At 44.1% G+C, this 15,306-nt stretch overlaps 1 protein-coding gene across 11 annotated transcripts in view; it reads left to right on the plus strand.

The window, feature by feature from the left end:
• The window catches only part of MARK2 (microtubule affinity regulating kinase 2), a 729,699-nt gene that overhangs the window by 360,075 nt on the left and 354,318 nt on the right, over nucleotides 1–15,306 (plus strand). The window lies entirely within an intron of this gene.

The following is a 15,306-nucleotide window of genomic DNA, read 5'->3' on the forward strand; positions in this document are numbered from 1 at the left end:
GGAGCCCGGCTCTGCTCCCTTGTTTGTTTGTCTGCTCCCGTGCGGCCCCTTCATTGTGTGGCTCACTGTATAAAGCATCCATGGCGAACTATGGCCGCATGCCCACAGAGGGGGCTTGGCGTGCCACCTGTGGCATGCGTGCCATAGGTTCACCCTCACTTATATATAAGCTTAAAAATATCCTGAATATGTGTAAAAAATATTAAATATACATAAATATGAATTTAGACTTTAGAGTATAATATAAGTCGCTGGACAATGAAGAATATATGATAAAATGGAATATCAAAGACTTAGTAAACCTAAAACACTGGAAAAAAACTCACAGAAAAGGGCTGATTATTAATACTGATTATTCCCCAAGGTTGTAATAAAATCATAAAGTGCACTCGATTAGTTCATTCAAACCTGACGGTATAAGAGTCTGTAGCCTATAGATCCAGTAATTTTCTCTTTTCTGCAAAGTACTGAATCTATGTGGGTCTTCTTTAGGGATACTCTCAATAGAGATAACGGAAATAAAACTAAAATCTTCATTATTGTCCTGGCTAAGGTGTCTGCATACACACTGTGAAGTAGAAAGCCATGAACGGTGTTGTTTCGGTGCTTATTGATTCTTTCATGCAGGCAGCGAATAGTGCGGCCCACATTCTGAAGTTTGCATGAGCATTCAAGTAAGTACATCACATATTGTGAGGAACAGTTTAAAAATATCTTGATGTCAAATTGTTCCCTAGTTTTATTGGAGGTGAAAATATATCCCACACTGGTCAGAAAATTAGTAGTACCTAAATTACCAGTTTTTAATCTACTGGGAGCAACCATATTACGTAAAGTTCGGCCTCTTCTAAAAGTAATCATAGGTTTCTGTGGTAAAATGTCACATAAAAAAGTGACATGAAAAAGGTCTTTAAGTAAAATTTGCCAATATTTGCACAGGATCCTTTTAACCTATGTTTGTTCCCTCGTGTAGGTAGTGACAAAATTAGAGGACCAATCGAAATTATTAGATTTATTACGAGTGGCTTTAGTTAGATATTCTGCCTGTGTGTGTGTGCTAGCACGATTGTAGGCGGACTCAATGATAGCTTTTGGGTACTTTATAGCCTTAAAAGTGTTTATAATGTGTTGCTCTGCTTTTTGAAATAATCAAAGGATGAGCAGTTCCTTCTAATTTGTTTGAACTGTCCATAAGGAATGTTGGACACCCATTTTTTATTATGGGAACTGGAGAAGTCTAGATAGCTTTTGCTATCTACTTCTTTGAAGAAAGTGCGTGTGCTCAAATACAACAACATCATGAATACAACAACATTGAGGAACTCTGCTTGATTTTTTAAAACATTGAGTAAAATGCAGTCCCCAAGTGTTGGCATTAGGATCAATTAAAAATTCCTCCATATGACTTTCAGACCCTCCCTAAACAAGGAATATATTGTCAATCAATTGCTTAAAAAATATGCATTTGGGGAATAGATGGTGACAATATACATGCTTTTCTTCAAAGAGACCCACAAAAAAGATTCGCAAAGCTGGGCGCCACTTTTGACCCCATGGTGGTCCCAGTATGCTGTGCATAGATTTTCTTTTGAAATTCAAAGTAGTTTGGGTCAATATATAGTGTAGAAAAAAAAAAAGACTCCCTAGAAACTGTAAAAAAAATGTAATCTTTCCACCCATCTGCTCAACGAAGCTGAAAGGGGGATTCTGATCAGGGGGCTCTACTTTTGCCCCCACCAACAAAGCTAACAGCTTTGACTTTTTTCAGGATTTAAATAACTTAATTAGAAAATTAACAGTAAAAAGATTTTTTTCAATCAAGGGAAACGATTTTTCAGACTAGCCTGTTCAAGAATCCACTTGCAGTTCATCACTTCCCCCCCATTCATACAGACCTTAAACCCAAGTCGTCCTTCTATCCCCTGCAATCTCGGGGTAACTTTTTAGAGACATTCTCTAGTATGGTCTCACATGACCTTGAATCTCTCTCTAAAAATAAAATATGGTACCAGTCTAATCCTAGCAAAACTAAAATCACTGCATTAAAAACCTTGTCGGACAAATGTGACATAATACACCCCCCTGACATAGGCGTGCGCACGGGGTGTGCCGGGTGTGCCTGGGCACACCCTAATCAAGCCCAGGCTCCCGTCATATCCAGGGAGCGTAGGAACCGGGGCGACACATCCCCCCCCCCCCCCCAGAAAATCATGCAGGGGAACAAATCATGGGGGAATCCTCCCCAGTTCTGCCCGCAGACTTTGCTGTATTATATGCTCCCTCGGTCTATTTAACCCAGGGAGGCATTCATAGCTGTTCACTCACGTCCGGAGCTTCTGAACTGCGTGTGCACACAGTTCAGAGAAGGCTGTGACCTCTTCCCAGACGCAGGCGCCGATGACGTCAATCATCAGCGCCTGCACTGTGGAGAAGAGAGAACGCGGCCCGGCTCTTCTGGAGATCGCTGCATGGTACTAGGTGAGTTTTTTTTTATTATTTTATTTGGTACTCTGGGATGGGGAATCGTGTGGGGTGGTGACCCCGGGGGGGGTGGGGGTGGGGGGCTTTTAGTCACAATACACAGTGTTACTTCACCCTTACTCTACTACTGCAAGTTTTTCCCAACCAGGGTGCCTCCAGATGTTGCAAAACTACAACTCCCAGCATGCCTGGACAGCCTTTGGCTACTGGACCCTTTTCACATAGACACGCTATTATGCAGTTACTTGTGTAAATGTTTATTACTGTTCTTTATTTTGCAGTCCAATTATATGTGAGTTAATGTCCTTTGCATGTTTAGTTCACAAATAGAGCAACTGATGGAGTGCACTTCATACAATCATAGATGCAGAGCCTCTAGTGCAGTGGTCTCCAACCTGCGGACCTTCAGATGTTGCAAAACTACAACTCCTAGCATGCCCGGACAGCCAACGGCTGTCAGGGCATGCTGGGAGTTGTAGTTTTGCGACGTCTGGAGGTCTGTAGGTTGAAGACCACTGCTCTAGTGTTATTCAAAGTGCATATATAATTAGGTGTTACAGTTTTTTTGTGTAAACTGTGCATTCATTCATAAACATAAGGTGCATAACTTTGCCTTGATGTCAGGACCCTTCTTGTATAATTGCACAAAGTCCTGTGTATTACATGGGGTCCCTATATTAGCACCAGGTAATGTATTCACTGTTCACTTTATTGCAGATGTCCCAACACTGCGCTATTGCACTAGTGCCCCTCACTCCATTTCCTAATCCACACATGTACACAGCTTCCTTTGTTATGCATTGGCTGCAGATTGTATAACACTATGCCATTGCAATTCGCTGTTTCCTAGGTAGTGGTAGCTGGTTTCAAGTATTTGGGCTCCGTTCACATTGCCATAGCTGATCCTACATGCTTCAATTAATCAGGGATCACGTTGTAGCGTGTATTCTTCTAATATCGCTTCACGGGCCACCAGTGACGGGCACTAATGCAATAGCGCAGTGTTGGGACGTGAACAGTGAATACATTACCTGGTGCAAATATAGGGACCCGATGTAATACACAGGACTTTGTGCAATTATACAAGAAGGGTCCTGACATCAAGGCAAAGTTATACATCTTATGTTTATGAATGCGCAGTTTACATAAAATGTGAAACAGTAACACCTAATTATATATGCACTTTGAATAACACTAGAGGCTATGCATCTATGATTGTATGAAGTGACTATCAGTTGCTCTATTTGTGAACTAAACATACAAAGTGTGAAGTAACACTGTGTATTGTGATCTGACTTTGCCTACATGCTATCTACCTAGCTATCAACTACCAATCCACCTAGCTACCAACTGACCTAGCTAGCTAAAAACCAACCTACATACCTTATAGGCACTGATTTGAATAGGGACCTTCCATATGATAAAATATACCTTTTATTAAGTTCCATTTAACCCCTTAACGACGAAGGACGTAAATGTACATCCTGATGACGTGGTACTTAACGCACCAGGATGTACATTTACATCCTAAGCATAACCACGGACATCGGAGCGATGCCCGGATCATGCGCGGCAGGTCCCGGCTGTTGATGGCAGCCAGGGACCCGCCGGTAATGGCGATCCCGCGGATGTCTGCCATTAAACCCTCAGATGCCGTGATCAATAAATACAGATCACGGCGTCTGCAGTATCGCGGTGCCGAGGCGATCCGATCATCCAGCACGGCAGACGGAGGTCCCCTCACATGGCTCCGCTGCTTTCCGGGAGTCTTCTGCTCTGATCTGCCGTCCCGCAGAGCAGAAGATGACCGATAATACTGATCAGGGCTGTGTCCTATACATAGCACTGAACAGCATTAGCAATCGAATGATTGCTATAAATAGTCCCCTGTGGGGACTATTAAAGTGTAAAATTAAAGTAAAAAAATAAAGTAAAAAAAATGGGAAAAGCCCCCTCCCCCAATAAAAACGAAAATTGTCAGATTTTCCCTATTTCACCCCCAAAAAGTTTAAAAAAAATACTTTATATACAAATTTGGTATCGCCGCATGCGTAAATATCTGAACTATTAAAATAAAATGTTAATGATACCGTACGGTGAACGGCGTGAACGTAAAAAAACAAAAACGTCCAAAATAGCTGCTTTTTTGTAACATTTTATTCCCAAAAAATTTTATAAAAAATGTATTGAAAGTTTTATATAAGTAAATATGGTATCAATAAAAGGTAAAGATCACGGCGCAAAAAATGAGCCCTCATACCACTGCTTATATGGAAAAATGAAAAAGTTATTGGTCTTCAAAATAGGGGGATCTTAAACATACTAATTTGGTTAAAAAGTTTGATTTTTTTTTTAAGCGCAACAGTAATAGAAAAGTATGTTATCATGGGTATAATTTTAATCGTATTGACCCAAAGAATAAAGAACTCGTCATTTTTACCGTAAATTGTACAGCGTGAAAACAAAACCTTCCAAAATTAGCAAAATTGCGGTTTTCTTTTGAATTTCCCCACACAAATAGTATTTTTTGGGTTGCGCGGTAAAGTGAGTGATGGCATTACAACGGACAACTTGTCACGCAAAAAACAAGCCCTCATACTAGTCTGTGGATGAAAATATTGTCTGTGGATGAAAAGAGTTATGATTTTTTGAAGGCGATTAAACGAAAACTTAAAAATAAATTTGTCTGCGTCCTTAAGGCCCAAATGGGCTGCATCCTTAAGGGGTTAAATATTGACTTAAACTACAAAATAAACAGGCTGTCACCTATGGTTTAGCACGCATTTATCATATAGCACTTGAGTATACGTAGTCTCTCAGGATAAACTCCATGTAAAGTGCAAAAACAGTGTATAAAAACACAGAAGATATATACACAAAGAATTCCAACGGGAGGTATGGTCCAGGTTTATCATGTGACACGCACCCCCCCCCCCCCCCAGCCCCGCAGTAACCAATGGTTGGGGGCTGGCGTGCGAGTGTCAGCCTATAGAATGTAATGGAGGCGGAGCGCTCGAGCAGGGAAAACTGCTGAGTCGCTCCATTACATTCTATGGCAAATTGCAATCTACGGCAATGCACGGGCCGTGCAGCTGCGGTCCAACCTTCCCGCTCTGCACTTGAGCCTCAATTTGAGCTAGCAGAGGCCCCTGAGCTGACCCTCCTGGAGATTAGTGAAATGCTTCTTACCTTTATACAGTCCATCAGTTTGTCCCTCACGGGCAAGATTGAGGAGGTGATGGTGGACGTGGGTCTCCTGAGACAGGACTTGCACAATCTCAGGGACTGACTCTATTGCTGTCCTCCGCACTCAGGGCGAGCAGGTGAAACAAAAGAATGAGGATTTAGAGAATAGGCTACTCCAGAATAACCTTAGAATCATCGGCATGCCTGAATGTGCTGAGGGGCAAAACCCAGGCGCATTTGGGGAGAGCTGGCTAAAGGATTTATTCCCTGATGTGGACTTTTCTTCCACCTTTGCAGTGGAAAGGGCGCACCGCGTCCCAGCGAAGCCCCCCATTCCGGGCACCCCAGCGCGACCGTTCCTGGCCTGACTTCTGAACTGCGCTGAAACTACCTGAGATACACCATGACAATATCCGGGTGTCCATATTCCTGGACTTCTTTAGATTTGCAATGATGTAGGGCCACATTTGTTGTGGTCAAATGCCGCCTTTGCAACAAGGGGATTGCTTACTCTATGGCTTACCCTGCCAGACTGCGGGTAGTGGATCGAGACAGAGCCATGTTTTTTTCTACCCCTCAGGAAGCTGATGACTGGCTGCAATGCCAATGCTGTGCAAATTGATGCTGGACCTGGCTGCAATACTGGGACTCCTCAGCGTGTGCTGCGCTGTTCTCCTCATCTGCTGAACCTTAGATATGTGCCCAAGCAGTGGCGTAGCTATAGATGTTGCAGAGGTCGCCATTGCAACCCAGCCCCATAGCATGGGGAGCCCCCAGAGGTAGCCTGAAATCCCACCCCCAGTGCTTGCCTGAAATCCCCTTCAGCACATGGCACGCACCGTGGGCTGATCTTCATGGCGGCCGCAGGTGAGGAGGCGGTGGAGCGGCGGCGAATGGGTGAATTTGTGGTCCGAAAGTGCGTGGGGGGAATTGAATTTGTGGTCCGGAGGAGCAGGGGTGGGGTTTTGAGTGGAGGGGTTTGTGTGGGCTACACACGCTCAGCCATACTAAATAACTAATGGTATCTGCTTGTTCATGAGGTGATCATGATGTATGAATGATGTGTGTGTATGTACTGTTTGTATGATGTATGAATGATGTGTGTATGGACTGTATGAATGATTTGTGTGTATGTACTGTATGATGTATGAATGATGTTGTGTTTGTACTAGGGCTTGGCGGTATACCGGTTCATACTGAATACCGAAATTTTTGGGCTGCACAATATGAATTTTAGCCCATACCGCAATACCGGTTGGGACCCTTCCCCTTGGGAATGTATTATCAGCGCACCTGCGGACCTCCAGATGTTGCAAAACTACAATTCCCAGCATGCCGGACAGCCAACGCTGTCCGGGCATGCTGGGAGTTGTAGTTTTGCAACAGCTGGAGGTCCGCAGGTTGGAGACCACTGCTGTATGCTGTATCCCTATGCCGGCTGCAAAAGATAAAGAAAATAAACTTTTAATTTACCTATGTCGGCCCTGGAACGCCGGACAGCAGTCAGCCTATCACCGGCCAGAGCAATGTCCCGCCCCTGCCAGTGATAGGCTGAGCCCACTGTCATGTAAGAAGCCGGCTTCTTACAGGACAGTGGGCTCAGCCTATCACTGGCCGGGGCGGGACATCGCTCCGGCCGGTGATAGGCTGACGGCTGTCCTCCCCCAGTCCCCAGCGTGCGGCGGAGGTGGGTGAGTTAACAGTTTATTTTCTGTATCTTTTGCAGCCCGGACATAGGCATACAGTGTACAGCAGTGGTCTCAAACCTGCGGACCTCCAGCTGTTGCAAAACTACAACTCCCAGCATGCCCGGACAGCCAACGGCATGCTGGGAGTTGTAGTTTTGCAACAACTGGAGGTCCGCAGGTTGGAGACCACTGGCGTACAGTGAGTTCCATCGCCGGCGGCCCCAACAAAGAGGAGGAGGGCAGTGCTTGACATCTGTGAGTAGTACCCCGCTGGTCTGATCATTAATTGGGGGGAGCAGAACAGTACTGGTGGGTCAGATGATTTGGGGGGGGGGGGGTGAGAAAATACCGTTATATACCGTGGAACCGCCGCAAGTTAAAAAAAATACCGTGATACAAATATTTGGTCTTACCGCCCAACCCTAGTTTGTACTGTATGTATGATGTATGAATGATTTGTGTGTATGCACTGTATGTATGATGTATGAATGATGTGTGTCTATATGATGTATGTATGAATGATGTGTGTGTTGTATGAATGTGTGTATGTACTGTATGTATGAATGATGTGTGTATGTACTGTATGTATGATGTATGACTGATTTGTGTGTATTTACTGTATGATGTATGAATGGTGTGTGTATGTACTGTATGATGTATGAATGATGTGTGTATATGTATGATGTATGAATGATGTGTGTATGTACTGTTTGTATGATGTATGAATGATTTGTGTATATTTACTGTATGATGTATGAATGATGTGTATGTATGATGTATGAATGATGTGTGTATGTACTGTATATATGATGTGTGTATGTAGGAATGATGTGTGTATGTACTGTATGTATGATGTATGAATTTGTGTGTATTTACTGAATGATGTATGGATGATATGTGTATATGTGCTGTATGATGTATGAATTATGTGTGTGTATGTATGATGTATGAAGGATGTGTGTATGTACTGGATGATGTTTGAAGGATGTGTGTGTGTATGTACTGTATGATGTATGAATCATGTGTGTGTATGTACTGTATGTATGATGTATGAAAGATTTGTGTGTATGTACTGTATGTATGATGTGTGTATGTACTGTATGTATGAATGATGTGTGGTCCTCCGCGCTGTGCTGAGACTACCTGAGATACACCATGACAATACCCGGGTGTCCATATTCCTGGACTTCTCAGATTTGCAATGACGTAGGGCCACTTTTGCTGCGGTCAAAGGTAGTGTGTGGGTAGTGGATGGAGACAGAGCCATGTTTTTTTTACCCCTCAGGAAGCTGATGACTGGCTGGAACGCCAGTGCTGTGCTAATTGATGCTGGACCTGGCTGCCATACTGGGACTCCTCAGCGTGGGCTGCATTGTTCTCCTCAGCTGCTGAACCTTAGAAAAATGCCCAAGCAGTGGCGTAGCTATAGATGTCGCAGAGGTCGCCATTGCATGGGGAGCCCCCAGACGTAGCCTGAAATCTCCCCCCCCCCCCCCCCCCCAGCGCTTGCCTGAAATCCCCCCCCCCCAGCACATGGCACGCACTGTGGGCTGATCTTTATGGTGGCCGCAGGTGAGGAGGCGGCAAATGGGTGAATTTGTGGTCGGGGGGGGGGGGGGGGAATTGAATTCGTGGTCTGGAGGAGCGGGGGTGGGGTTTTGAGTGTAGACAGTTATTGAATTTGTGGTATGGAGGAGAGGGGGGGGTTGTGGTGGGGGATTTGTGGGCTACACACGCTCAGCCATCCTAAATAATAACTAATGGTATCTGCGTGTTCATGAAGTGATCATGATGTATGAAGTGTGTGTATGTAATGTATGTATGATGTGTGTATGTACTGTTTGTACGATGTATGTATGTGTGTATGTACTGTTTGTACGATGTATGAATGATGTGTGTATGTACTGTTTGTATGATGTATGGATGATGTGTGTATGGACTGTATGAATGATGTATGAATAATTTGTGTGTATGTACTGTATGATGTATGAATGGTGTGTGTGTGTGTTTGTACTGTATGTATGAATGATGTGTGTATGTATGATGTATGAATGATGTGTGTGTTGTATGAATGATGTGTGTGTTGTATGAATGTGTGTATGTACTGTATGTATGAATGATGTGTGTATGTACTGTATGTATGATGTATGAATGATTTGTGTGTATTTACTGTACGATGTATGAATGATGTGTGTGTGTGTATGTACTGTATGATGTATGAATGATGTGTGTATGTACTGTATGATGTATGAATGATGTGTGTGTGTATGATGTATGAAGTGTGTATTTACTGTATGAATGATGTGTGTGTATGTATGATGTATGAATGATGTGTGTGTGTGTTTGTACTGTATGTATGATGTATGAATGCTGTGTGTGGATGTACTGTATGTATGAATGGTGTGTGTATGTACTGTATGTATGAATGGTGTGTGAATGTACTGTATGTAGGATGTATGAATGGTGTGTGTATGTACTGTATGTAGGATGTATGAATGATTTGTGTGTATTTACTGAAGGATGTATGAATGATGTGTGTATGTACTGTAAGATGTATAAATGATGTGTGTATGTACTGTATGTATGAATGATTTGTGTATATGTACTGTATGATGTATGAAGGATGTGTATGTATGATGTATAAATGATGTGTGTATGTATGAATGATGTGTGTGTACTGTATGTATAATGTATGAAGTGTGTATAGATGATGTATGAATGTGTGTGTGTATATACTGTATGATGTATGAATGATGTGTGTATGTACTGTATGATGTATGAATGATGTGTGTATGTACTGTATGTATGATGTATGGATGATGTGTATGTACTGTTATGTATGATGTATGAATGATGTGTGTATGTACTGTATGTATGAATGAATGAATGATGTGTGTATGAATGATAGATGTGTGTAAACAAGATGTATGCATGTATGATGTGTGTTTATGTATGTATTATGCATGTGGGTGGGGCAGAGGCGACATGTGTATGTGTGTATGTACTGTATGTGACAGTATTATATTCAGAGGGTACAGTATGAGGCAGTCTTATATTCAGGGGTACAGTCGGTGGCAGTATTATATTCAGGGGGTACAGTAGGAGGCAGTATTATATTCAGGGGGTACAGTGGATGGCAGTATGTAGGAAGTACAGTGGATGTTAGTTTTATACTCAGGGGATACAGTGTGTGGAAGTATTATATTCAGGGGGTACAGTGGGTGGCAGTATTATATTCAGGGGGTACAGTAGGTGGCAGTATTATATTCAGGGGGCACAGTGGGTGGCAGTATTATATGCAGGAGGTACAGTGGATGGTAGTTTTATATTTAGGGGGTACAGTAGGAGGCAATATTATATTCAGGGGGTACAGTAGGTGGCAGTTTTATATTCAGGGGGTACAGTGGGTGGCAGTATTATATTCAGGGGATACAGTGTGGTAGTATTATATTCAGGGGGTACAGTAGGTGGCAGTATTATATTCAGGGGGTACAGTGGATGGCAGTATTATATTCAGGGGATACAGTGTGTGAAAGTATTATATTCAGGGGGTACAGTGGGTGGCAGTATTATATGCAGGAGGTACAGTGGATGGTAGTTTTATATTCAGGTGGTACAGTTGGTGGCAATATTATATTCAGGGGGTACAGTAGGAGGCAGTATTATATTCAGGGGGTACAGTGGGTGGCAGTATTATATTCAGGAGATACAGTGGATGGTAGTTTTATATTCATGTGGTACAGTAGGTGGCAGTATTATATTATGGTAGTACAGTAGGAGGCAGTATTATATTCAGGGGGTACAGTAGGTGGCAGTATTATATTTAGGGGTATAGTGGGTGGCAGTATTATATGCAGGAGGTACAGTGGATGGTAGTTTTATATTCAGGTGGTACAGTAGGAGGCAGTATTCAGGGGGTACAGTAGGAGGCAGTATAATATTCAGGGGGTACAGTAAGAGGCAGTATTATATTCAGGGGGTACAGTAGGTAGCAGTATTATATTCAGGAGGTACAGTGGATGGTAGTTTTATATTCAGGGGATACAGTGTGTGGCAGTATTATTATTATTCTGCTAAATACTTTACCCCCTGAATATGAGTATTGTATTCATACAGAGGATGAAGATCTACTGGCAAAGTGAGGAATTAATGATGTCCCGGTGTCAGACTCTGCAGAGAAGATGGAGCTGGAAGAAGTCCTGACATCTGGACCAGATGAAGAAGAAAAGAAAAGACAACAGAGAAGACGTGCATCCTCCTGACATTCCCATCAGCTCGAGTCACTTGTAAGTTCCGCAGTGATGGTGGGCGACAATGTAGCCTAATCTGTGGCTCTCCATCTGTTGCAAAACTACAACTCTTATAATGCTTGAGGCTCTCCAGACATGATGTGAGTTATAGCTTTATAACAGCTGGAGAGCAACTGGAACCAAGGTGATTTGGTGATTTGTGGGGACCCCAGCAGTTGGACCCCCACCAGAAAAATGGTCTGCTAATTCTTAAATGTCTGTTTTGTCTGTCTGGCCCTGCCTGTTAGTCACTTATATCGTTGTGTATTCTCCTGACTGTGTCCCATCAGTGCTGTAGTCACTGATATCTTTGTGCAACTGAGTAAGGGGTCGTCCGGTATTGGGGAAGTGGGTTGTCAGGTGGTAGGGGGGTCCAAGGCATTTCTCACTGGGGTTTCTAACTACGCCCCTGTACCCAAGGACTCTCATCTGGATGCGTTAATCTAGATATTTTGTGCCTTCCTATACATCCTTGGACCACTTCACTTTTGGAGTCATTGTTTGGGCACCGGTGCCATTCTTGGCTCTCCGGACTGTGCCTATACCCCTGCAGCAGACATCTTATGTGCCTACTCACTTCCGTTGTTTGCTAATTCTTCTCCCTGGTTTTCCGTTGGACACCACTGCTTCCTGGCCTTTCCTTCTCTGGATAGTTTCCCTTGGTTTTCCTTCCCTTTTCTTCCCTTCATGTTCCCCCTCTTTCCCTTACCTCTTTTCTCAGTTCATTTTCTTCCCCCTTCTCTTTTCTCACTCCTCTTTGCCTTCCCTAATCTCCCCTTCCCTAGTCTCACCTTCCCTTGTACCTAATCCTTTTTTTCCCCTGCTTTCTTTTTCTCCTCTACCTCTTCTTCTTTGTTCCCCCTTTTCCCCCTCCCTTTCTTTCCTTTGCTACTTTCCTCCATGGTATTTCTCTCCTCCTTATTTATCTGTGAAGTATGTTTTTACATGTCATTGCGGGCTCTCCCCAATAGATAGAGCCATAACTACAGTGTTCCTATCTCTGTATGCTGTTCTTTACTGTGAACTTGTTATTCCTTAGCTTGCCCTTCCTTTTTGTTACCTGGAAGGTGTTCTGGTTCGTAGGTCCTCATTGGTATTTGTTTATTATGTTTATTACGCTATCTAACTCATATGTAACTGTCCTCTTATTTCAGTTGCTTGTGCTCACTGTTATGTGTGCTGCCGCTTATTCCATATTGCTTGTCCCCAATGGTATTGAGGTATGGCGTCTTTAAAGGTACTTTCATGGAATGTGCGGGGCCTGAGGTCACCTAAGAAAAGGTTACTATTTTTTGCATATCGACATAAACTCAATTGCCAGATAATTGCTCTCCAGGAGACACACATGACTCCAGATAGTGTCCACCTATTGTCTTGCCTCTGGGTGCAATGGTCACTACATACCTTCCACACATCCTTTTCCCAAGAGTTGTCGGTCCTGGTCCACAAATCTTTCAGGTGGGAACCCACGATGGTCCGTAAGGACCCCCATGGTTGATTTATTTTTATACATGCCTATGTTAACAATGCTCCCTATGTACTTCTTTTTGTCTATGTCCCTCCCCCAGCTTCCTTAAATATTGTTCATCAAGCGATTGCGTTTGCTGCTGGCTATGTTTGCTTATGTGTTATGTATGGGAGACTTCAATCTTGTTCCTAACCCGCTGCTAGATAGGCATAATCCTAGAACCCAGTCCTTGGCTGCGGCCTCACTGCCCCAGTTGACTCCGCTCTCGTCACTCTTTGAGGAGGTGGGGTGGCTTGACGCATTCCGAGTCTGCTGCTCTGGCTCCTGTGTCTACTCCTGTTTTACTATTGGTAGGAATGCCCTCTCATGCATAGACCTAGCTTTCTGTAATGCTCTGTTATGCCCAGGTGGACTGGGTCACGTACGAGCCTAGAGCCATATCGGACCACTCCCCTATGTGTGTGACTCTTTTGATGTCCTCCTTTGTGGGCCCTAGATGTTGGAAGATCCACCCCTTCTGGTTGGAACTTATTGGCAACACTGATAGAATACCCGACCAATTGACTGTTTTTGCAACATAACCTGATTGAGGGCTCCCCTATAGCGTGGGAAACTTTGAAGGCATACCTATGTAGGTGCCTCCGGTCTATGATCTCATTTATTAAAAGGGAGACTTCTAGGAGGGAGGTGAAGCTGGCCGGCAAGTGTTCGGAGTTGGAGGAGTTGTACATTCTAGGCAAATAAACAGGCGTGGCTCTCTATGGGTTGCCTATATATGATGCAGTTAAATGAGAAAATGAATAGAAAACAGTTTTTCACTAAACAATTTTACTTTGAACATGGCAATCAATCTAGTAAATTGGTGGCTCATTTGGTTAGGCAGCCTTTTGCGCCACCACCTATACTTAAAGGGGTACTCCGTTGCTTAGACATCTTATCCCCTATCCAAAGGATAGGGGATAAGATGCCTGATCGCGGGAGTCCCGCCGCTGGGGACCCCCGTGATCTTGCACGCGGCATCCCGTTTATAATCAGTCCCCGGAGCGTGTTCGCTCCGGGTCTGATTACCGACGACAACAGGGCTGACGGCGTGTGATGTCACGCCTCCGCCCCGTGTGACATCACACTCCGCCCCTCAATGCAAGCCTATGGGAGGGGGCGTGACAGCTATCATGCCCCCTTCCGTAGCCGTGCATTGAGGGGAGGAGCGTGACGCCTCACGGGGGCGGAGGCGTGACGTCACACGCCGTCGGCCCTGTGGTCACCGGTAATCAGACCCGGAGCGAACACGCTCCGGGGACTGATTATAAACAGGGTGCCACGTGCAAGATCACGGGGGTCCCCAGCGGCGGGACTCCCGCGATCAGGCATCTTATCCCCTATCCTTTGGATAGGGGATAAGATGTCTAAGCACCGGAGAAGATTTAAGATTCAGGCCTTAGATGGCTCTATTTTAATAGACAGCTCCGACCTATACATGTCTCGGGTGAATTATAGTCCCGCTCAGTTGAATACCTACCTGGACGCCATAGATTTTCCTACTCTTTCGGTGGAACAGCGTGAATTACTTGATTCCCCTCTTACTTTGCTTGAATTACAGGATGCTATTTCCGATATGGCCAAAGGTAAATCTCCTGGACCAGACGGTCTTCCTCTGGAGGGTTATCTTCGGTACCCTGAAATACTCCTTCCCGTGCTTTTGGATATGTACACGGTGGCATTTAGGGAGAGGGCTTTTCCTCCTTCCTTGTACGATGCTACCATAGTAGTCCTATTGAAACCGGACAAGGATCCTACTGCTCGTTCAACAGGATACATCCTACACGAGTATGTCCCTGGGAGGAGGGGAGGAGCGCATTGGTCTCTACGCAGACAATATGGTTTTATTTATGTCTCGCCCAGAGGTGATGCTCCGTTACTCTATACAATTGCCTGATAGTTTTGGTGGCTTTTCAGCCTATGTATTAACTGGTCTAAGTCAGCTTTTCTACCCCTCCTGGATTCCTCTCGGGCTTCGGTAATGTGTGGTCTGCCGGTGGTCTCTACCTTTAAATACCTGGGTATGTATTTTAATAGGGACCCCTCGTGTGATCTTGCTACCAATGTTCTGCCTTTATTGCCCTATATATGGTGGCGGGACGCATTAATCTTATTAAATTGATTATTCTCCCAAAGTGTCTGTATATTTTGGAGC

The sequence above is a fragment of the Hyla sarda genome, chromosome 6 (genome assembly GCF_029499605.1).
Source record: "Hyla sarda isolate aHylSar1 chromosome 6, aHylSar1.hap1, whole genome shotgun sequence".
NCBI classification, from domain to species: domain Eukaryota; kingdom Metazoa; phylum Chordata; class Amphibia; order Anura; family Hylidae; genus Hyla; species Hyla sarda.